Source organism: Pelodiscus sinensis, chromosome 3 (genome assembly GCF_052426305.1).
Source record: "Pelodiscus sinensis isolate ZL-2025 chromosome 3, ASM5242630v1, whole genome shotgun sequence".
Classification (NCBI taxonomy): domain Eukaryota; kingdom Metazoa; phylum Chordata; order Testudines; family Trionychidae; genus Pelodiscus; species Pelodiscus sinensis.
This window is the reverse complement of record NC_143054.1, coordinates 112,613,580-112,637,994: the sequence shown is the minus strand read 5'-3', so window position 1 is coordinate 112,637,994 and position 24,415 is coordinate 112,613,580. Positions and strand designations below refer to the sequence as shown.

At 41.5% G+C, this 24,415-nt stretch overlaps 2 protein-coding genes across 3 annotated transcripts in view; both read right to left on the bottom strand.

The window, feature by feature from the left end:
- TIAM2 (TIAM Rac1 associated GEF 2) overlaps positions 1–3,956 on the bottom strand; it is a 185,355-nt gene extending 181,399 nt beyond the window's left edge. For both annotated transcript variants that reach the window (XM_006114983.5, XM_006114984.5), the window contains exon 1: positions 3,818–3,956. The gene's annotated coding sequence lies outside the window, so the exon portion shown is untranslated. The remainder of the gene's footprint in view (positions 1–3,817) is intronic.
- SCAF8 (SR-related CTD associated factor 8) overlaps positions 3,826–24,415 on the bottom strand; it is a 204,500-nt gene continuing 183,910 nt past the window's right edge. Inside the window, exon 21 of the mRNA XM_075924488.2 lies at positions 3,826–3,963. The gene's annotated coding sequence lies outside the window, so the exon portion shown is untranslated. The remainder of the gene's footprint in view (positions 3,964–24,415) is intronic.

Here is a 24,415-nt window from a genome sequence, read left to right as displayed (position 1 = left end):
GTTTAAAAAAAAATCAGGCCAACCAAAAAGTAAAACAAAAGGAACATACCTGGTAGATAGTTTATGCAAGACATAATTTGGTGTCAGTCATCAAAAGGGTTAGATCCCAAGGCAACCACCTGCCCGGAGCAGGGCGCAGCACAGGTTGAACCTCTCTGGTCCAGCTCCCTCAGGACCAGAGTGGTTTCAAACCAGGGAGTTTTCTGGACTAGAGCGGTGCGGGAGGGATGGATGGGGGGAGAACATTGGCCGTTCTGTTGCCGGCCAACTTGTTCCACTCCTGGCCCCTGTGCTCTGCTCCCAGCTGCCAGCCCCAGCCCTCAGTCCTGGCTGATAGACCCCACTTCCAGCTGCTGGCTCCCGTCTACCAGGCTCTGGCCCCCATCCTGGCCACTGAGCTCCAACTCTAGCTGACAGACCTGGCCCTGGTACTCTGCTCCCAGCCACCAGCACAGCTCTCTGGTCCAGCAACATCCATGCAGTGACATTTCCAACCCAGAGCACCCATGGGGTCCCCGATAATGCCGGACCATAGATGTTGCCAGACTCAAGAGTTCTGGACTAGAGAGGCTCAGCCTGCAGATTCTTGTGCTACTCCTGGGATGAAGGCTGTGATTTAGAGAGGCCCCATGCCTACTACACCACTGCCATGATGACGTGGCCACAATCTGGCCCAAAGTGATTTGCCAGTGTGGCTCAGCAATCCTATTAGAGGATTTTAAAAGGAACATGGATTTGAAAGAGATTAGATTTTAAAAGGAAAATGGGAGCAGTTGCCTGTATCCACCTGCCAGTGTTTATGGTGTCACAATAGAATTTCACGTTTTATAAAAAGTTACTTCCTTTTGGGTTTTTTTTAGTTCTACTAATTTTGCTTGTGACAACAGTAGGAATATAAAGACCAGGGGCCTAGATCTCCTTGATCCTACACTTCATATAATCATTTATACCTGTGCAAAACAAATATAAAACTATCAAATCTGAATTTGCCTCTCACTGTAGCTTTTTACGCTAAGGGTGCATCTTCACTGCACCGTTAGTTCGAGATAACTAGTGTTATTTTGAAATGCGAGCATGTATTTTGAAATAATTCAAAATAACCAATGGCTTATTCCAAAATCTGTAAACCTCATTCTATGAGGAATAACACCCATTTTGAAATAGCTATTTCAGAATAAGGTGTGTGTAGAAGCTCCATTGCTGCTATTTTGAAATAGCCCTTCACCAGGACCATTCTAAGTTATTCCTCCCCCATGCTTCCTGGGGCTCTAAATCAAGATGGCATATCTACATTAGGAAATCCTGCCTCGGACTAATTTTGAGGCTTCCCTGCAGTGTAAAAGTGCTATTTCGAAATAAGCTATTTCGGAATAACTATTCCAGAATAGCTTATTTCCAACTAAGCACACAGTGTAGATGTACCCTAAGGCTAGGTCTAGACTAAGGGTTTTTTTCAAAAGGAGATATGCAAATTCAGTGGTAATTTGCATATCATCTTCCGATCACTTTTTCGAAAGTGAGGTTTTCAAAAGTGAAAGGAGACTGGACGTGTTTTTTTCAGAAAAAACCCTTTTTCGGAAAAAAAAAACCTTCTCTTCCTAAAAAAAGGAGGTTATGTAGTTTTTTGAAAAAGGGATTTTTTTCCAGAAAAAAACCACATCCAGACTACTTTCACTTTCAAAAGACCCGCTTTCGAAAAAGCAATTGGAAGAAGATATGCAAATTCCCGCAATATCTGCATATCCTCTTTTGAAATTAGAACGTAGTCTAGATGTGCCTAACTGTATAGAACTGTGAATGAGTATGCAATGAGACTATAGAAGAATGAGCAAGGTTGAAAAAGAAGGGCCTTATTCCTCTGCCCAGTTGAGTGAAGGCTCTGGACAATCTAGCTCCATGTCAGCATAATGAGTGCAAGTATCCACAGGACTGAACAGTAAAGAGTCTTGAACATTAAAGATGCAGTTTTACTGAGGTTGGTCGCAGGGCTTTTTCTGCACAGTTCCTACAGAGTTGTATTTCTTTTGGAACAGTGATAGAAATGTAGCCGTGTTAGTCTGGCGTAGCTGAAACAAAATACAGGACTATGTAGCACTTTAAATACTAACAAGATGGTTTATTAGATGATGAGCTTTCGTGGGCCAGACCCACTTCCTCAGATCAAATAGTGGAAGAAAATAGTCACAGCCATATATACCAAAGGATACAATTAAAAAAAAATGAACACATATGAAAAGGACAAATCACATTTCAGAACAGAAGGGGGATGCGGGGGGGGGGGGGTATTTCTTTTGCTAATTGTCAGATACCACAGATCTAAAACACATTGCCAAGCAAGAACTTTGTCCTCTGTGCCGCCAGACTGCAGAGCTCCAGGAAGAAACTGCAGCCACACATTGTACCAGTAGAAGCTACGCCTGCTGATTCAACAGGAGCAAGTGATTAGGAGCAAACTGCTGATTGGTGACTAAGATATAAACTGTCCCACCCTTTGTCTGAGCAACTAGTTCCTCAAAAGTAGAAGACCTTGCTTCTTTGTTGGACTCCTACTCCCTCTTCCTGTTACCATGCCTTGCCCCCGCTCGTGCTACCATGCCCTGATCCCTGTTGCATGGCCCTTAACAGGATTTCTGACTCCAACTCTGGCTTAATTTTTGGTGGGCCTCACATAATGACCCTGTGTGTGGCTTCCGACTCTGACTTTAAACTTTGCCATGATTCACAACCGTGAACCTGACCAGCTCCTGGCTCTCACCATTAGGTCAACCACACTCACCATGACCCTGACATTCATAACTAACAGCACTCCAGCAGCTCCACAAAACATTTAAAAACATTTTTATATCAGTAAAATAGAACTTTAGAGCAATTCAAAAGGGTCATAAAAATGAAACAGCCTATCATCATTCCTTTATAAAACACTCAGGGTAAACATCTTTAAAACGCCAAGATACAAACTGACTACCACAACATTATCTTCATAAAATTGCAGCAAAATGAATCATATAAAATCTGCATCAACTATTTGTAACTCACCACGAGGAACAGCAAACCACAGGCAACAGCAGTTGTGAGCGGTTGTACCTGCGGACACCCAAGTAAATTAAGTGTCTAGCGGCCTGCCAGGGGCTAACCCTGGTGAACTGCATCCAGCCCACAGGCCACTTATTGCCCACTCCACTATACACAGAATGTAAGTACAATATTTATATTTCATTTGATTTTATAATTTCATAGGAAAAATGAGAATGTAACCAATTTTTTCAGTAATAGGTGCTGTGATACTTTTGTATTTTAGGTCTGATTTTGTTAGCAAGTAATTAAGTGAAGTGAAACTTGGGGTACGTAAGACAAATTAGACTCCAGAAAAGGGTACAGTAGTCTGGAAATATTAAGAGCCATGATCTAGTTTAAAAAATTGCTTTGGGGTCAGTAAGAGTGAAAGGTATGCTTTGCATTTTCAAAAAGTGACTTTCGTGTATGATTTGGGAATGGTATAGATGGACACCAAAATTCTAAATGTAGCCCTTTCTGGACAGAGGATCATGTTCTGGCAAATGAAGCCGTTCGTAGCAGAAAAGCAAAACCCAGAGGATATTTTATTACGAGCAGTTATAGGCAGGATTCATCTCTGCTATGAACTAATTTACAAAACTTTGATATGAACTAGGAATCCAATGCAACTCCTTTTGTAGTCAAATAAAACTTCCCCATGGATTTTAATAAGTGTTGGATAAGAACTAGGTGAAGATTAGAAGGGTTACTCTATTTTGTATGTAGGTTTATAAATTGAAAATTAAAAAATTAACCAACAAACCTTGCATCATTTATTTGTCATCTGGCACCTCTTCTTCCCACCACATCCTGGGCAAGGAATATTTCTTGTATTTAACACTGTCTCTGCTGCTTCCCAAGTTGAGGAATTCTTATACTGTTATTCTATATTTTAGTAGAGCGGTCTGTCTGGAAAATAAAAACATTTGAACATTTGTAAGCTTTACATTGCATTAAAGTTGACTTATTTTTGGACCCTGGCAATTAAATTTCCAAAAAGGTTTCACCTTCAAAACACACAGGCACACATGCAACAAAGGTAGCTAGTAGATTGGCTTGTTTATTTTTTACAGACACTTGGCATGTTTTGTGTTGAAAATGCAGATGCACCTATTGAAATTAGCTTTGAAAGCCAGAAGCATACTGATAACTGTCTACCCAGAGAGGGGCAACTTGCAGCAAAAGCACTGAGGAATTGCTGCTCAGTAATCCAGACTCTCTCCAGAGGAGCACATGGGGCAAATGCAATAGGTGAAGAATGCTCTTCCCTCCCGCCATTCATGCAGACAGTTCTACTGTTTGGTTGTGATACATGAGCATGTCCTTCACCACTGTGGTTACATCTAGATCAGTGATAGAGAGTCTAGGCTACTGAGTGTGCCACATGACCTATTTGAAATCATGGGAGAGTGTGCCACATGAGACTAGGGTTACCAAATGATTTAAATAAAAATACTGGACACACTTGATCTCAGATTGGAAGGGGGAAGGACCAGCTGGGAGGGAGTTGGGGGGAACGGGGCTGGCCAGAGGAGATTGAGGGGGGGAGGAGAGAACCGGCCAGCGGGAAGCAGGGCTGGTCGGGAGGGGGAGTGGGGCTGGTCGGAGGAGATGCGGGGGGGAAGGACGACCGGCTGGCGGGAAGCAGGGCTGGCTAGGAGCAGGAGGAGGAGGAACCGGCCAGCGGGGAGCTGGCCTGAGCACGTGCAGATCCCAGGGTGCTTCCCGTCCCATGCACGGTCCCAGTGGGGCTCATGGGTAAGTCTGGCCCTGGGGATTCTATCCCACCCCAGCCCCGTCCCTGCCTCTCTACTGCGTAGTTGCATAATGCCTGGCTGGTAGACACGATACTCACGCAGCGTGAGCGTGTCTACCAGCCAAGCAGTACGCAACTATGTACTGATACTCATGATAATAATAAATAATAATAATAACAACTTAATTAGAAAATACCAAACATTTATATGTCCGGTATTTTCTCAATTTGTTTCCTAGGCAGAAAGCTCAAATACCGGACTGTCCGGTTAAAAAATGAACACCTGGCAACCCTATGTGTGACCCTCCATCTCAGTGGACCACAAGATTGTCATAAGGAAGACAGTCTCCCAAGATAGCAAAACTACCCTAACTGTGCTTGCATACCTAGAATTTGTGACATGTGCTGACTGAACTGTAGCAGCTCTTTGATTGAATGAAAAGTGACCACATGGCTCTGACAGTCACTATTGTGTGAAATCAGCATCCACCTCACTTCATGTGCATGACACTCTAGTAATGCTGGTAGAAAAAAAATGGACATAAACCTGTGGAATAAACCACAACACTGCATGTGGGTAGCGATAAACAAAATTTTTATGGGCCACACATAGAACCCTGATGGGCCGGCCACATGTGGCCCTCGGGCTGCAGGTTGCCCACCATTGATGTAGATGGCTGAGGCACTAGAGAGGAACAGTGAGTCAACCATCCCACAGGGACAGCACCTTAAATAGAGTCAAAAAGCAGGAAGGCTTTTGTGACCCATTCCCATTTGTGCTTCCCGATAAGGCTGAGCACACTCCATCCTTCATAACAAGTCAAAAGAGCATTTTTGCCATTTTCCTGCAACCAACCATTTGAATTTGGAAGCATCTCTGCTTCTAGAGCACAGAGCCTGCTAATTTACTGCTTTTCTGCCTCTTCCATCGCAGAACAATGAAACTGAAGACACCACAGCTGTACCTCTCTACCTTGTGAAATGAAGAGGATGTGTAACCTAACTCTGAGCAGCAACCAAATCTATGCAGCAATGAGGAGGTGTGATTGCAGACATGACTAGCTAGCCTTAAGTAACTGACTGGGTACCAATATAGCACAGAGCCATTGCAGCAGCACAGGGCAGCTTCCTGTAAGTATGTACTCAAACGGCAACCCTTTATGGGCTGCTGTGGCTTCAGTGCTGTTTTCAGATCGAGTTTGGTCAGCCCAAACTCTCAGGTATGCCTATATGTGCTGCTGTCATTAACACACACAGCTTCCCCAATTGAAGTGTAGCCACACCTTAGACACTGGAAATATTTTTCAAGTCTGGAAAGGAGCACTGGGTTTCCTTACCAGTAATGTCACTTTCCAGCTGGCAAACTTTCAATTTTATTCATGTGTCTTTTCCATAGAGCTGAAGTCAACGTATCTGTTTTTCAACCATTTCTCACTGGTGTTTAGCACCATGTTGTAACCACTATCTTTACTTGTACAATAGTTTCATTGAGTGAGTGAGCAGATCTGAGAATAGCACTGCTATTCTGTAATGTTTAATATTAATTAAATTAAAATTAACTTTGACTGCATAGCAGGAGAAGACCATACAAAAATTATGGGGACCCTATTTAAAAAAAAATTAACTTTCAATCTTGATCTACAAATAATGTTGGCTAAATTCATGTCAAGTGTAAACTTATCACCAAACACAACATTACACCAACTTGAGTTTTCTTTTTAAAGGTTATTCTTAAAAATTTGGGCCCTAGCTTGCTCCAACTAGTCAGAGGCAGAAACACCCACTGACTTCTGCAGAAGCAGGATAAGCCTCTTCAAATACAAGGAATAATATCAAATAATGCATGCTGCAATGCCACAACACTGACAGGTAAGTTAGCAATAGACTTGCAGGGTTTAAAAAAAAAAAAAAAAAAAAAAAGCCCTATCACACTTTACTTTATTCCCAAAAGGAAATATGATAAATAAGATTTAAGTCATATTAGTTGTACCTCGTTGCTATCGTTGTTATCATAAGAGATGCCTCTTGAAAGCTTCTTACATATATGTTTTCTCATTACCAATGCATATCTCCATTTCACAATATATTTGGAATGCCAAATATTTAGAATATATGAGCCACTACTGCACAATACACAGGGCACTACAATAAATGTCTGCTGAATCTTGCCCTCATATGCAAGTAATACTCACATTGATTTTAGTGGGAACTACAAGCATATAAAAATTAATATGATCTGCTTTTTGTAACAGTCTAGATCCATGGAGACATTTCAATAATAAAATTCAGTTTTCCAAAGCTTATACACTTATGGCCAAAAATGCTAAATCCTGGACAAAAGATAGTACAGATTAAAGGTCAGAACTTTAATGTACAAGAAACCAGCTAGATTGATTTAAAATAATTATTTTAATCATTAAGTCAACAAGACAGAAAAATAATAATTTAAATTTGCTTTTGCATTTGTGCATTTTATTTTCCTTAAAAAAAAAAAAAAAAAGTAATTTGCATTGCTTGGTAACTATTAAAACAGGTTGATTTTCCAACTAGACGTAGACTTTACATTGCATTTGGCACTTTTATTTTTTTTTACACTAGCCACATTTATTTGGGCAATTACATAGATTAATACATTTATTCTGATTCTTTATTTTTACATTTAAAGAAAGTTAGCATATGGTAAATAGTGCATTTTTTATTTTCTAGAAATGTCATATCTGTCTGAATGGAAATTATAATTAAATGTAAAGTGTGTGAAAGTATTTTTAAATGTTTTTATTATTTAAATAAAACTACAGTAAGTGTGCTGGATACATAAGAAAAATATTTAAATATGTTTTGTATATAAAATAAATTTTAAAAAGGAAGAATAATCCATAATTAGTTAACTGAACTGTTTCTGGTCACAATGTCCTTCAAGATTACAGAATTAGCAGAGCTCATCCTTACACTTTGGTTTATTCATAGATTAGAAGAGGAAAACAAGCTTTCCTGCTTTTTTACCTCCCAGGTGATTTCTTAACCATAAATGGACAGTGAAATGAACAGAATAGTCTTTCTGTACCTGTAAAATCAGTTAAACGATGAGTAAGCACTACAACAAACCTGGGCTCTAAGTGCTCAACCAGTGACTTCCCTCAATTCAGTGGTCTGATGTTCTTTAAAACTTTGATATCAAACTTACTGCTCCATCTTTTTAATTTAAATTATTTTGATGTGTTATAAGAAGTTGAGACTTTTAACATAACATAAAATTTAAATACATTTTAATTTCTAAAAATACTTATTTTAACTTAAAATCTCTGATTTCTTTAAATTATTTTTATCCACCCTGTTAAGTGACTAGATGGAGTAACTACTTCTGACATGAGAGAATTGTTTTATGACAGGCCATCACAAAGATCCCCAATTAGGGACTCTCATATTTCTTTCTTTATGGCTCTGCAGCAGGGTCTCACAACAAATTTTTGGTGGACTCAGAGTGCAACAACCTTCAGTTCTTGGTGGCGGCTGCTTTGACTTTTCCAAATGTCACCAAATCGGCTTGAAGCTCCCAGACAGAGCTCCAACATCTCTCATCTCTATGTAGGAGGTAGTTGTGGTTGGAAAAAAAAAAAGATCAGCTGATGGCTTGCTTCTGAGAAACAGTGGTCTAGACCTCAACCCCTCCTGGCAAAATATCTTTAAGAAAAGCCAGCACATTTCCTCTTTGAAATCCATCAGCAGTTCAAGAAAGTCTGCCATGTGTAACAGCTGCTAGCCAGCAATTCTCCCTCTGCTTTGGCACACCCATGTCCCCAGATCTACAGAGATCTACAGGGTAACAGGTAGGTATTGCTTCCATATACATGCAATTTTCACCTTCAATAGCCAGTTTGTTACATGGATTGGAGCATGCAATCCCAGTATCCCGTTTATAAAAGATTTTCATCTAAATCTCCATCTACAGTGGTAAACTGCTTTATATCAGATTTCCCCCTGAATTTCTACTGAGATTGAATCAGTTTTGAATTATCTGATCTCATTAGAACATTCCTTTAAAAATGAAAACTAAAGGGCAAAGAATTGTTATATTAAAAACAGCAGACTACTTAAACACCACAAAAATCAAGATAATTCATATCTCAGTATGTAACACTATACTCAATATAATCTCCTGACTTGCGTATTAAAGTAGTATAGTTTAGTACAACAAATACTGTATGCTATAAAACCAAGACAGAAAGGAACAAGTTAAAAAAGCATAACCATGCCTTACAATGCGTGAGTTTTAATTAGACAATTAGACTTAAGTTAATGTACAATTTATGTTGGCAATTAATCTTTTGTTACAAATATAGTCACATTTTCCTACCAAGGAGAGCAGTAAGTAAAGGCAGATGCTGACATAATGCTAGATCTGGTACTACAGGGAAGAACTTGGAGCAAAGCTGTTACACAGCTCTCCAATTCACAATGGTAGCAAAGTCCACCTCAAACTCAGTGCAGGAGAGGCTTGGGGCAGCAGTAGGAATGAAAACCTCACTCTGTACTTGCAGGCTGGACCAACATAGTCTGGCACCTTCGGGAACTGACTGGTCCCAAACAGGGGATTTTGCCAGACCAGGGGCACTAACTTCTTGCCCCGCAGCTCAGATCCTCCTGGCCCAGCCACCCGTCTCCCTACCAGCTTCTCCCTGAAGGCAGCCTGCTGCAAAACTATGCTCCTGGACAAACCAGCACTGCCACAGCAGACTGTGGGCCTGCAGCTGGGGCTCCCAACCCCATTGCAGCTGACCACCGTTCTGCCACCAGGGCTCCTAGTCCTGCCTGGCAGACCGCTGACCCAGTGAAGCCCACTGCCACTCTGGCTGCTTTGCTGCCGGCTAAGCTATATTCCCGAGACAGGCCTCCACCCTGCGCAGCTGGGCTCCCAGCCCGCAGGGCTCCTGCCTCTGGCTCTCCACCAGGACGCTGGTGCAGTGACATCCGTGGTCCTTCTGGACTACCGATGCTGCTGGACCACAGAGTACCGGTTTAGAGAGTTTCAACCTGCACTTCATTGGCAACCAACTGCTCCCAATGCTTAGTGGAACAGAACCAGACACACTATTCTATAGCTTTTGGTTAGTCTCTAAAGTGCCACAGGACCACTCATTTGTCTGCAACTTTAAAAACAAACACGGTTACCCCCTCTGAGATTTTTTTTTTTACACAACCAGACACAGAGCAACTAACAGTTCAGAAAAGCAAATGCATTGAAAGCATTTGATTTGGTGAGCCTGATTTGTTCCATCTGTTGCACATCTCACATGTGCTGAAAGGGGTGTAATGTGCTACCAGCAGCTTCACAGGTCTCTCTGGATAGCAAGGAAGTGATTCAGAGCATGAAGGTGTGAAATCAGCTTCTCCTTGAGTTAAGGTTGCTTACTTGCTTGTAGTATCAATGGCATCCAGCATCTGTGCAAATTGCACTGTGAGCGCTTGGGCATAATACTATACACTCGTGTCATCTCTTCCCCCTCCCAAAGGAGGGCACTAATAAGTAGAGCACATGCACGGAGGAAGGACTACCTGGAACTTGGAATACTTGCAGTCACCTTCTGTCTGAGGAGTCTTGCCCTTGTTCATACTCTGCAAAGCTTATTCCCCTACGTTAGAGACCAGAATGTGTTTTCTAGGCGGGCAGAGCACCTAGGTCAAGGGGGAGGAGCTAAGGAATCCATTGCTTTTTTCCTCTAAGCAAATCCAGAAGTATTGTACATGATCTTTGAACAGAATTTTGGATGCATAAAGGTGTATTGATTTACTGATTTACAATCACATTTTTAAAATGACTGAATGGTATTTATTCCAAACTTAATCTTCCTTTATTTCATTTTATTTTCAAGATGCACTTCAAGTCACTTTGAAGTGTAAAGGAACTGTTTGGATTGATGGGTCACGGGCAACACATTAATAAAAATAAAAACTCACATTATTTCCCTGAACTACTAGAGATAAGTGTGTCTGATCTTGTGGGGGGAAAAATGCAAACATCTTATTAACACCACGTACTCTAATTCAGTGAATTCTATGCAAAAAACTAATGATCATAGAAAAGGCTCTACATTTCCACTCCACAGTTTTAATGAGAAAGATAATCATTCACTAAAGCAGTTGAATTGCTCAGGAAAAGTTGTCATTGCACAGAGATTGTTCCACACTAGTGAAACTTGCTCTAATCAGTTACAGCTTAAATGGCTATTTTATCAGGTAAAAAAAAACAAAAAAAAACCTTCAGCAGTGCTTTCTTAGTATTTTAAAACAACATCTTAAAGAAGGTTATGCTTCCCAATTCCTACTTCAAAACTATGGGCCCAATGCTGTGACATACCATAGTCCTTCAAAGGAATATAAACACTTAGTTGGAGCTTTAACTGACATACAGATGTCCCAGCTTAAAAAACAAACTACAGATTAGTTAAAACAATGAAAACACAGACAGGAAAAGGACTGGATACCAATGGAGAGTGGAGGATGGAACACCATTACCGTCTTCCCTCTTGCAATGTTACTTAGGCTACGTCTAGACTACATGCCTCTGTCGCCAGAAGCATGTAGATGAGACTACCAGGCATAGGAAAATGAAGCAGCGATTTAAATAATCGCCGCTTCATTTAAATTTACAGGGCTGCCGCGCTGAGCCGATCAGCTGTTTGTCAGCTCAAAGCGGTAGACTGGACCCGCGGGTGTCGACATCAAAGGCATTTGTCGACCACCCAGGTATGCCTCCTGGAATGAGGACAAACAGCTGATCGGCTCAGCGCAGCAGCCCTGTAAATTTAAATGAAGCGGCGATTATTTAAATCGCCGCTTCATTTTCCTATGCCTAGTAGCCTCATCTACATGCCTCTGGTGACAGAAGCATGTAGTCTAGACGTAGCCTATGTTCCTACTGAAACCTTATTTACAGATTGAACTTCCCTAGTCTGGCACCCTTTGGGCCTGACCAGTTCCAAATCAGAGAATTTTCTGGACTGCGGAAGGTCAATATTGTCTAGCAGCATTACCAACACTTCCATTGCTTACTGTGCTGTCAGAGGACGTTTAGAAGTAAATTAGAGCTCAGTAACAGCACAGAACACCGAAAGCCAGGACTGGTGGCTGTAAACAAACTTTATGGGACCATGTGAAACTTGGCCTCACCCATGAAAAGTGGACATCAGGCTAACTAAAACCATTCCAGACAATGCATGTTTCTGGATAAGAGAGTTATGGATTAGAGAGGTTCAGACTGTAAAATTATTTTTTCTTTTTCTAGGTATCCTACCAAAGGATATTATTATCTAATATTTTTATATTTAAGATGGGGAGGACTGGCATGTAGTGCTAGGCTGCATGCCAGTCCTCCCCCATCTCAAATATACAAATATTTATGGGTGGGACTATGTGTTCTCATATTCATTGCTCTGCTATGCTGCTGTTACTTAACATTCGTTCTTTGTTCAATACCAATTAAGCAGTAAGCACTACATAGTACACACAATTAAAAACACTCACAACAGACTTCTCCACTAGCATCAGATAACAAAATACAGATGGGACGCTTTTCTTACATCACTATGCTATTTTTTTAAAAGTAGAAATGTCCAGAAGTCAATCATTTCTGGATGACTTTTCAGCAGCTTCGTCGCCATCCAGCTTCCGTGGATGATACATTTACTCTATATCTCATATTTCAAGGTACTAAAAACAAAGAAAAAGGGAAAGAATTTTTCATCCAGTATTCCGTTTTTGGCTGTATTTATTGTCAAGAGCTGGTATAGCAGTGCTCATAACACGAGCATTTCAGGGGGGAGGATTATTACTACAGGTTGAACTTCTTAAGTCTGGCACTCTCTAAACATCCATGGTCCAGCATGATTTTAGTTAGTCAGATGTCCACTTACTGTGGGTGTGGCCAAGTTGACTGAGGTCCCATAAAGTTTGTTCACAGCCACCAGTTTTGGCTTTCAGTGTTCAGTGCCGTTATTTAGCTCTAATTTACAACAATGGCTGAATGCAGGGGCAGAGGATGGATCAGAAATACAGGGATTGATCCTCTGCTCATTAAAGTCAATGTAACTCCTGCTTACTTCAATGGGGCAAAATTAAGCCTATAGAAAAATGGGAGCCTCATGGCCACACTTTGAACAATGTATTTATTTCAAAAATTTTTGCAGTGGAACAAACTAAATACAATAAAAAGGTTGCGCCCCACAAAAAGTATTTTGGAAATGGAGACAAACGATTTCCCTTTTTATTTAAAACAATATTGTAAACTATATAGTAACTATACGAGCATAATGTAGACCAGGGTGGGCAAGATATGGCCTGCCATGCTGTCGGATCCAGCACAAGAACTGTCCTGCCAGAACTCTCAGCACGAAAAGGCTCCCCCGCCCTTGGTGCCCAGAGCAGAGAGCGACATGGGGAGCAGCCAGCCATTTTGAACAGCCCAGGACTGTGGCAGCCAGGAAGCCTCCTTCAGGAAGGGTCCTTCAAGGCTAGTGGCCAGAAGCCACCTAGGTAAGCAACTCCCAGCCAGAGCCTGCCTCTGGCACCCCTCACCTCTTCCTTTCCCCCCCACAACTCCCTGCTTCAGGCCACCATTTCCTCTTGTCCCAGATTGCCACCCAAACCCTTTGCACCCCACTTCCCCCAGACCGTGCATCCCTCTTAAACCCTTCCCCCAGGTCAGAATCCTCTCCTGCCCATGCACCCCAAGTCCCTGCCCCAGACCACAACCCCCTCCTTCACCGAAATGCTCTCTCAGACCCCCACATCCTCTTCTGCACCCCAGTTCCCTACCCTGAGCTCCCTTGGCACCCAACCTCTGTCCCAGACCTCACACTCCCTTCACAGAAAAGTGTAGCCCTTGACCACTTACAAAAATCTTGGAGTGCCCCCCCCTCCCCGATCTAGACCCATAAGACAACCATCGCCAGAACAGGGCTGTTTATCTGCTTGCTGCATCAGAACTCAAATGGGGTATGAGGAGGATGTCCCAAAAGATAGCAACACCCAGCCTTACTATATACATATGGAAAGCATACATGTTATTAGCATAATAGGAAATTCCTTCATTTTTAACTTTTAAGATCTAATGGAGGAGACATGCCAAAATTATACTGTCCATCTCCCAGGTTAAAAATAAAAATCAAAACCCCTTGAAGATCAACTTTAACAGTTATTTTAGTAATATTTTTAAGGAATCCATCAGTGCAGAGGAAATAAAGGGAGAGACAGTTATGTAAATTAGATGCAAGTCCTCTATTGTAACTCACATAAGTCTCGTACATTTTTGTGGTGCCTTATATTATTGCACTGATAGCATATTTTCCTTAGTTTAGTTATTATACTATATTTTAAATAAGGACATTAATTACTGATCTTTAATATTTCTATTTTTTTCTCATGAGTGTGCATCAAAATGCTGTCTTCAAATTAAACAGACTTTATGGAAATACTGAGCAAAATGATGCTAAGACAAACAGTTAAGGAGAACCATTCAAATTGTTCCTGTCCACCACAGTGCCAGTTCCAAAATTCATTGAACTCACTGGAAAGTCTCCTGCCAAAACAAACAAACAAAAAACACACACCTTTAAAAATCAAATGGACCTGTACAGGATAATTGTTTACTTCACTTTATAGTCCATATGTCTTTACCAATTAAGAACAGAAGGCTGACACTGACAATAATGTTTTCAACCACATATCTAAATTAAGTGAATTTTTTTTTTGCGTGAGCATGTTCTGATTTAAAATATGCATGCTTAGTGCTTTTGAACAAAAGCTTTTCAGAACAGTGCTAATGGCTTGGAAATGCTGTGAGTACTAATAGGTGTGCCATGACTATTGCACGTGTTAGGAAATCCATGGTAACATTCACCTAGGTACAAAACATCATTCTCAATCACTGTTAGTACAGCAGATGACTAGAAAGAGTGTAAAACACAACCTAGACATTCCTGTTCAAAAGGCAATATGCTATTTCTTGTGATCCTATGGTACTTCTTACACACTAATAACTTTTCAGTACAGATGAATCACATTAATTCTGTAGGTGCAAGAGATCAACAAGTTGTGGATTCCCGCCCCCTAACAAACATTTTTTTTTCCCAGAAACACACAGCACTTATATAGCCACAATTACAATAATGAAAGTACCTTAAAAACATCACTTTCTAAAATGTTACTACTTCTGCTGGTTAGCACTTCCCAACGAAGGGAGGTGCTTTTAGGCCTTTTAAGAAAGGACTTAAACTAAGAGAGCACAGAAATAGGGAGGATTTAGAAAACTATACAAAGCAAAGCACAGAGACTATTATGCGAGTAGGATCCAAAAAGACTAGTTGTCCAAAGCAAGGCGTGGTGTATGCGCTGCACCATCTGAATAGTAGCCCCAAACATGGGCATCCAGCAGAGCCAGCCCATCTGTAGGAAGGACCAGAGCAACTGCCCCAGGTCTCATGCTTCAATCGGATGCGGGGTCCAGGACAAAACCTAGCACCAAGCAACCCAGCCACAGCCCACTGTGTGGAGGGTGCCGAAGCCAAAAAGAGAGATGGGGCAGGAGCAGGAATTTGATGGAAGGAGTGGAACGGGGGCAGTGAGGGGACAGGAAAAGAGAGCAGGATAGGGCCAAGTTGCTTGTTCCAGCTGATGCCAGGTTCCATCACTAACCCACTCAGGCTAGTTGGCAGGGGCCCTCGCTCCCACCCTGCCCCCACATGTGCCCTGGCCCGTCTTGTGGATGCAATGGCTCTGAAAATAGAAGACCACCAAACGCTGGCAGAGCCAGGCCCATGTTCCAGAATATTGGTGGAGTCCCATATAACAGTCCCATATAACTCATCCTCTATGGCCCCAAGGAGGCAGTGTGCTGCAGATGATACCCTTCTAAGGCCAGATACACACAATGTGGGAGACACAGAAGTGGCTTAACAACACCTTAGCCACCAATCCTAAGCTGCAGCTACTGTGCTGTGCACCTCCATAGAGAAACAGCCTTTGGAAAGTAGCTTCAGGGTTCTATTCCCCGCTCTGCCAGAAGTGACCTTTCCAACACTGCATCTATACAATGGGAGCAATGATACTTGCATGTGGAGTACCTTACCAGGCATAAGACCTTTTTAAATAATAAGGGCTGTAAAATGCACGAAGTTTTAACAATTAATCATTGGAAGCAGTAAGATGAGAGGCCCCGCAGTCTCCTCAGGGCACCCAACATGTCTTCCCCACAACCAGAAGGAAAACGGGATCTGCTGATGCGTCATGATTCAATTTGGAGCTCTGTGCCTGGAAGCATGCACAATGCAATCCTCTGTGAAACTGGATTAGAATTCATGCAGACAGTCCATTCAGAGACGTTTGCAGTTTTTAATCTACTCTAATGACCATGTAGAAATGGCAATTTTCCAGTCTTGTACCTTAGACACCCTAGGTGATTTCAATGAGGACAGCATAAGGCACCATTCCCGAGTTCAGGACAACCCCTTTTCAAGTTTATGCTCCAGACCCCGGAGGCTTTAGGGCTTCTCAAAGAAATGGCAGGGGGAAGGTTTAGTTTAAAAAAACAAAAAAACATTGGCAAATCTGCCCAATTTTCCCTAACGACATTCTTGGAAACAGCTGAACTGCTTATGCTGAAACTTTCCAAAGAGTTCTGCCTGTGGAGACAGCACGCATGGAAAATGTTAACTTGAATGGCTGAAGTTTGGCAAAGTTTAAGGCAACTGAAAATGGGGTAATAATGGAACGTGTTAGGCAACTAGCAGTACCAGCTCCACCTATAATGTACATATTGCTTTAACCAGGAGGTGACAAACCCAAAGTGCCCATCTTGTTAAAAGTAAACATGCTCCTTTCTTGCATTAGTGCCCCTGTGAGAGAAGCCAACAGTACTGATTTTCAAAATGCAGTACAAAGCATTATATATTCCATTTGTCTTCTACACAGGACTATATTATTGTGGCTCTAGCAGGGACTCCAAAGACTCCTTAAAGAAAAAAAACACAGATAAACAACTTATTGCTTCTTGAAAAAAGATTACTGGGCTTCTGAATATCAGAGACCAACACAAATTGCTCAGTAGATTCATTAGCCATAGAGACAGCATTTTTGGATGTACTGACTGTCCTTCCTATTACCAGAGTAATTTTTTTAAAAAAATTAAGAATAGTTAAATTATCTTCAGTGATAACTTTGTTTTCCACTATGGGTCTGATATAATGTTAACATGATCAAAATTAAGAGTTATGCTAAATTCCATTGTTTATGGGTGTGCTCCATTTAAAAAAAAAATCAATCACAAAAATGCTATTTGCAAAACCTAGTAATAAGTACGTTTGGGACAAAGTCTCTAACAATATCTCGGTCAATATTCCCACTGTAGATGCTTTAACGTGCCATCCGTGTGAGTCCTCCTAAGAAAGAGCTCCTGAATTTGGCCCATGCCCCGTATATATTTAAGTCATTCCAGCCTCGATATTATACAGTGCCAAATAGCAACAAAACCTAGCATTATTTAAAAAACATTTGCATGCCAGATCCTGCAATTGCAGGGTGCAAGAGCCAGCAGGAAACATTGGTCATTTTAGTAACAAACTAAAATTACATCCTTTTTAAGTTGGCGTTCTTGTATCATTTACTTTTTATAGCCAGATTTTCAAAACATAGTAATTGCTATTTTTATTATACAGATTTACTCAATATTTAATTTGCCAGTTTTCCTATATATAGACTTTAATTTACTAAAATAGCAGTTTGCAACATCCAAAGCCCAAGATGGGAGACCTAAAAACATACATGTATAATTGAAGATTTTTGTATAATATGTATGATAAGAAATTTTATTCTTTTCAGATACATCATAAAATACCAAGATTGGGAAAACCACAAAACAAAACAAAAACTACCATATTCTTTGCCCCCTCCACAAGAAAGGATAATTGCATGGATAGCTCAATAGACATTTTATAAACCACATATTATAAACTAATATAGCCATATAAATCTAGCCTTTTGTGTCTGTTGGCTCATGCTATTTCCAAACTTTATTTCTTGCTACATCTAATTTTTTTAAATACTAAACATCCAAGAGTTTGTTTTAAGAAAAACAAAAAAAAAAAAAGTGTTGACTTTTGTTATCCAGTTAACTATTTTTGGACTTCATAATTATGCATCAAAAACAGGAAAATACTTTAGAGACAGATTTTGTTATCCTTACGCCTGTTGAACGGTACTCTACCTCACCAAGTAGTTCCATTTAAATAAACAAAATCATTAATAAGGTAGTAATAATCAGTAATTAGGGTGGCAGAATCTGGTCTCTAAAGTTACAGAGTGCTATACATTGCAAAAGCTAAGTCTCTGTTTCTTATTCAACCAGTAGAATGCCACAAGAAATGTATTCACATTCCAATACATCCCAGTCTCCGGAAGTTGCAATATTTAAGTTCTAGAGGGGTAGCTGAGTTAGCCTGTACAGTCTGGTAGCACTTTAAAGACTAACAAAACATGTAGATGGTATCATGAGCTTCTGTGGGCACAGCCCACTTCTTAAGTTGCGCATTAGAAAGGAACATATATAGCAGACCAGATTCTTGTCTCACACCTCCCAAGATTATAATGTTTCACAGAACACTGACTTGATTGGAGTTTCCATGCTGAACATTTACATTGATGTGAGATCATAATTTATAACTGTACTCCATTTAAAACCTCTTCAACATCATTGTGTTTTTCTCCATTCTCTTTGTTATTTTCCTAATCAAAGATATTGGTCCTGAAACAAGAAGTTCTTCCTCCATGCCAATATTTTTTAACCTTCATATTCTTGATAGTCCAATGATGAACTTGTGACATTTCACAGAAACATCATTTTTATACACACCTTCAGGAGTACGTTAAAACAGGAAAAGCTTGGGAATTAAGAAGACCATTCAACCCCAAACCTCTTTAACAGAAAAAAAGGCCAATGCAGAAAGTTAATTGCAATTTGTACTGCTTTTTATATAAAAAGCAGTACAAATTGCAAAACACACCCAGCCCAGTTTGAGAGTGAAAAAAAATCTCTTTAAAAAACCATACACATACACACACCCCAGACAAGAGGAAACCTAAGATGGTTCCAAACTAAGATGGTTCCAAACTGAAATGTACATTTACTTTAGTACATCTATGGTTCTCTAGCCAAGCTAAGGAAAGAACTCAGCTACATAACAATGAAAATATGCAAAGGCACTCTTTTGCTGAAGAAGCACTGCGCAGTCTAACAGTTACTGAATTAAAAGCAATATTTAAATAGAAAAGCAAACCTTAAAAGTTTACTCTGCAGACAAATTCCCTCCAACTTTAAGGAATGTGACAATAATAACAAATACTATATCTCTTCTGCCTGATAAGCAGTAAGCAACTTTCCATATAAGGTGAAAAATGTGCTAAAGCAGCTCATGCAATACCATTAATTCTCAGTCTCTTAATATTCAAGAATATAAATGATCATATAACTAAGCTTTACAAGAAACACTGGATGAGCATAATAATGCAATAGCTATACATGTTGTAAATCAGGCTCGGTGCACCAGGAACTTTTAGCTAGTTCATCCTTTTAAGTCACATAGGGTATGTCTACACTACCCTCCTAATTCGAACTAGGAGAGTAATGTAGGCATACCGCACTTGCAAATGAAGCCCGGGATTTGAATTTCCCGGGTTTCATTTGCATAAGCCGGGCGCCGCCATTTTTAAATCCCGGCTAGTTCGAACCCCGTGCCGCGCGGCTACACGCGGCACGGAGTAGCTAGTTCGGATTAGCTAGTTCGGAAACCTAATCCGAACTAGCTACTCCGTGCCGCGTGTAGCCGCGCGGCACGGGGTTCGAACTAGCCGGGATTTAAAAATGGCGGCGCCCGGCTTATGCAAATGAAACCCGGGAAATTCAAATCCCGGGCTTCATTTGCAAGTGCGGTATGCCTACATTACTCTCCTAGTTCGAACTAGCGGGGTAGTGTAGACATACCCATACAGAGTCTGAGTCGTCTATATAAAGTGACTTAACTTACAAATTAGACTGTCCCATTTTCATTCCTGAATGCCCCCTGCACTTTACCTTACTCTGGTAAGCCTGTGTATTTCCTATTCTTACTAGATAACTTACTGTTTACAGTCCATCTGGAATTGTAAGTACACCAAAAGAGGAGGAAGAACAGGAGGGGGTTATAAGCCTGATTACTAGCAGAGCCAGAAAACTATCAGTCATTATTACTATACATTCTCCAGGCTGACTGTATGCATAATAGCAAACTTTCAGCAGCGAACAGGCATGGGACCACTTCTGACTTTTGTCATTTTACAACAACATTTGTTATGTAGAGGTTATCAGTACTGGGAAATAATAAAATATATTTTAAACTTTTCCAATGTATTGCCTATAGTTAGTCCACTTCAGATAAATGTTACTAAGATTCTCAGCCAATTCAATGGACTTTGAACCAGCCCAATTAAAAGGTCAGCATGGAAATCAGAGGTCAATGTTCTAGACAATGTCATCTACAGAATGTGAAATGTGAAGTTTCTGAAAGGTATCTTGCTCTTGGCATTAACACGTGGTAAAAAAAAATTCAAGCATGTAGCATTGCATTATAAGCAGTGTGTTTGCATTCATTTATAAACCTATAATCTGTTCTTCTGTTTAACTGGCTGCATTTTTTAACTATTTGAGACTAAACATCTGTTTATAATTGTGACAGATAAGACAACATCTTAATTTAGCAAATGTTAAGAGCAGCACAGATTAGTGAACAGTGTAAGGGAATCTCACCAGCCCTAGCCAATTTTCTCCTAGTCCTTTCACTCCATGAATGCCCTGGTCTGTCAAAGCCTCTTTACTATGATTCTCCACCCTAGTCATTTTCCCCTCTCTCTCATATGATGAAGAAATAAACCTGGTTACTGTAATTGACTCACTAGATTGCTATATGTAAAAATCTAACATGCCTTGCCCAGTCAGTGATTTGACATTTTAATTTACACTTCTTTCATTCTTGAAAACCTGTATTTACAAATACAAAACATAATGGCAAACATTCTTAGCTACCTGCTTGATTTTCAGTCTAGCAATGCAATGAACTAGGATTTGTGTGGAGATAATGTGTTTTTTCCTAGTAGATAGGAACCAGAAGCGGAGAACTAGGAGCATTGTTCTGAGTCCTGCATCTCTGTCTCATAGCTAATGATTCAAGATTATTATGATGGGCCTTGCAGATTCCCATCCAATCAAATCAGCAAGTGACTAGAGACTGTAACAGAGCCAGATGGAGAAAGGGTTAAAATAGTAGACTTACAAGGGATCTTTAAGATTGTGATTCGCGGGAGAGGTACTATGTTGGGGTGCGTAGAAAAGGATTCAGTAACTAAAGGGTTAGAACAGCGGTTACCCAGAAAGTGTTAGCAGGGGGCCAGGATAGCCAATAGGAAGAAAGTGTGAGATTAGAACTAAAAGCAATGGTATGCTTGCTCCAATTCTTTGTGTGTTTTTTAGAGAAAAAAGGTGAGGAGAGATTAAATGAACCTTGGGATCTGGACATGGACTGTCCAGCAACGTTCATGTCTCCAAAGGAAGGATCCTGGGAACAAAAAAACGTGAATAGATAGGGAATGTATAGTTGGATGCAATCAGAGTTTTAGGGTTTTTTTTTAATTTTTGGTTTGCAAACTCTATACTGAGTCCATGTGCCCACCCCCACCGCACGCGCATGCGCGCGCACACACACACACACACACACGCACACACACAAACTAACTAAAGCTGAATCCCAGGGAAGCAATTGTTTCATCTGTTTTTTCAATTGCTCTGTAACACCTGTCAACCAAGTATGCTTTACTAAACTATGTCTTTTTTTGTTTTGTACCACGATCTCATTACTGTGTCCTACAAGGCAGGAGAGTCTGTGTGCACGTGCCTGCTTTTAGAAATTGCACTTTGTTTTCAGGCTTTCTCCTGGGGAAGGGTAAAAGAACTTGGGGTATGCCACAGGAAAATAATTCCGAAGTAAGTCTTCTTGGCTTTGTCTACGCTACAAGGTTTTTCCGGCAGAGACTGTGCTAATGACAGACTCATTAGCATGAGTCGCGAGGTCATTAGCATATTTTCTGCAGATGCTTTTTGCACAAGGGGTTTTTGTGCAAAAAGAAGCAGTGGAGCCTTGCTTCTGTTTTGCGCAAAAAAAAAACCTTTTGCGCAAGATGCTGAATAGGCATAAGGATCTTGCACAAAAGGGTTTTTTTGTGCAAAATGGAAGTGGCTCCACTGTTTCTTTTTGCACAAAAACCCCTTGTGCAAAAAGCATTGGCAGAAAATATGCTAATGACATAACGACTCATGCTAATGAGTCCATCATTAGCACAGTCTCTGCCACAAAAACGTAGTGTAGACATAGCCTTTGAGTTCAGAAAAGGGGGTTTGCACTTGTGTGGTGGCAGCTTACCACTCAAGATCAGGAAATCTGTAACCTTGTGGAGTTTTTAAGCAAAAGCCTATACAGGCAAGGTATTTTTAAAGTCTCTTGCAGGCCCCCAACTTCCACACTCAAAGTGCCAGAGTGGGGAAGAGCCTTAACAAAGATTCCCTCAAAGAGGGAGGAATCTTTTTTGAGGGAGGGAGTATAAAGACAGGGAGGGGAAATGTCTCTTATTCTGCTTCTTAAAATCTGTTAGTTGACAAAGGGAGGGGAGGAGCAGAGGGAAAAGCATAGGACTTAACATGACGAATGTAAAAAAAAAAAAATCTTCATGGGACTCTGAAGTCCACAATCCACTCTCATAATGACCTGATGGTAATAATCAATTGTACTTTGTCCCCGGGAGCTGCAGGGTCAGATACAGCGCGGGTGGGGCAACGGCCCCACTTGCTGCCCAGTCGCTCTCTTGGAGAGGCTGCTGCCACTCCTGCCCGGGACAATGGGGCAGCGAGTGGGGCCGTTCTCCCGCCCCGTGTCCTGGAGCCACTAATGCAGCTCCTGCCGGGGCCACTTCTTCCCCAGTGGCAGCAGCAGCAGCAGCAGCCGCCCCCGTGGTCTCTAGGAGCAGCTAATGCGCTGCTGCTGGGGAAGATGCGGCCCCAGCAGGAGCCCCATCAGATGCTCCTAGAGAGCATGGGGACAGCTGCTGCGGCGGCCCTGGCAGCAGCAGCCATCCCCATGCTTTCTAGGAGCAGCTGACGGGACTCCTGCCGGGGCCGCTTCTTCCCTGGCAGCAGTCCCTATCATCTGACATATTTGGTAATCCAACCATATGTCGGTCCCGTTTACGTCGGATGATAGGGACTCTACTATAGTAGCAGTAGTTTTCTAGTCACCATGGTATTCAAATGTTTATTGCACATTACTAGAATTGAAAAGGACCTTGAGAGGTCATCAAGTCCAGTCCCCTGCCCTCATGGAAGGACCAAGCACCATCTACATCAGTGTTTCTTAAACTTTTTAAGACAGAGAAACACTAAACAATTTTTTTTTTTAAGAGGACCACCAAGGATTTTTTGTTGAGCAAGAAAAGGGGGAGGGGCGGGAAAAAGTTATTGACCAAAAAGATCGGGGAAAAGTTATTGAGAAAAAAAAAATCACCATTTTGAACTCTGTTCTCCGCGGCACACTTCCGACTGGCTCAGTTTTAGAAACACTGATCTACATCGTCCCTGATAGATGTCTGTCTGACCTGTTCTTAAATATCTCCAATGATGGAGATTCCACAACCTCCCTAGGCAATTTATTCCAGTGTTTAACCACCCTGACTGTTAGAAAGCTTTTCCTAAAATCCAACCTAAACCTCCCTTGCTGCAATTCAGGCCCATTACTTCTTGTAATATCATCAGAAGTCAAGGAGAACAATTTCTCTGTCTTCCCCTTGTAACACCCTTTTAGGTGCTTGAAAACTGCTATCATGTCCCCTGTCAGTCTTCTCTTTTCCAAACTAAACAAACTCAGTTCTTTCAGTCTTCCCTCATAGGTCATGTTTTCGACACCTTTAAATCATTTGTGTTGCTCTTCTCTGGACCTTTTCCAATCTCTCAACATATTTCCTGAAATGTGGTGCCCAGAACTGGACACAGTACTTCAACTGAGGCTTAATCAGAACAGAGTACAGCATAAGAATTACTTCTTGTGTCTTGCTCACAATGCCCTTGTTAATACATCCCAGAATTATGCTTGCTTTTTTTGCAGACCCACCTCCCCTTACTTGCTGCCTCCTACAGAGGCAGCGAGGGGGAGCAGACAGGAGCCTGTCCTGGGGGGAGCTGGCTCAAAAGCCTGTTTCCCACAGCACCAGCTTTGCAGTGCTGCCTGCCCCTCCTCCCTCTGAGCTTCTGCCTCTATCAGGGGGAAGGAGCAGGGGTTGTCCGTGGCATCCTGGGCCTGCCACAGACTGAGGCTGGTCTGGGACAACAGCCCCTGTCCATAGGAAGTCCAAGTTCCCTGTGGACAGGGGCTGCTGCTGCGGACCAGCCTCTGTCCATGAGGAGTGCGGACCTCCATGGACAGGGGCTGCTGCCATCCTGCGCTGCTTTGTATCAGTGGCAGCAATGTGGGGTGGCAGGCAGCT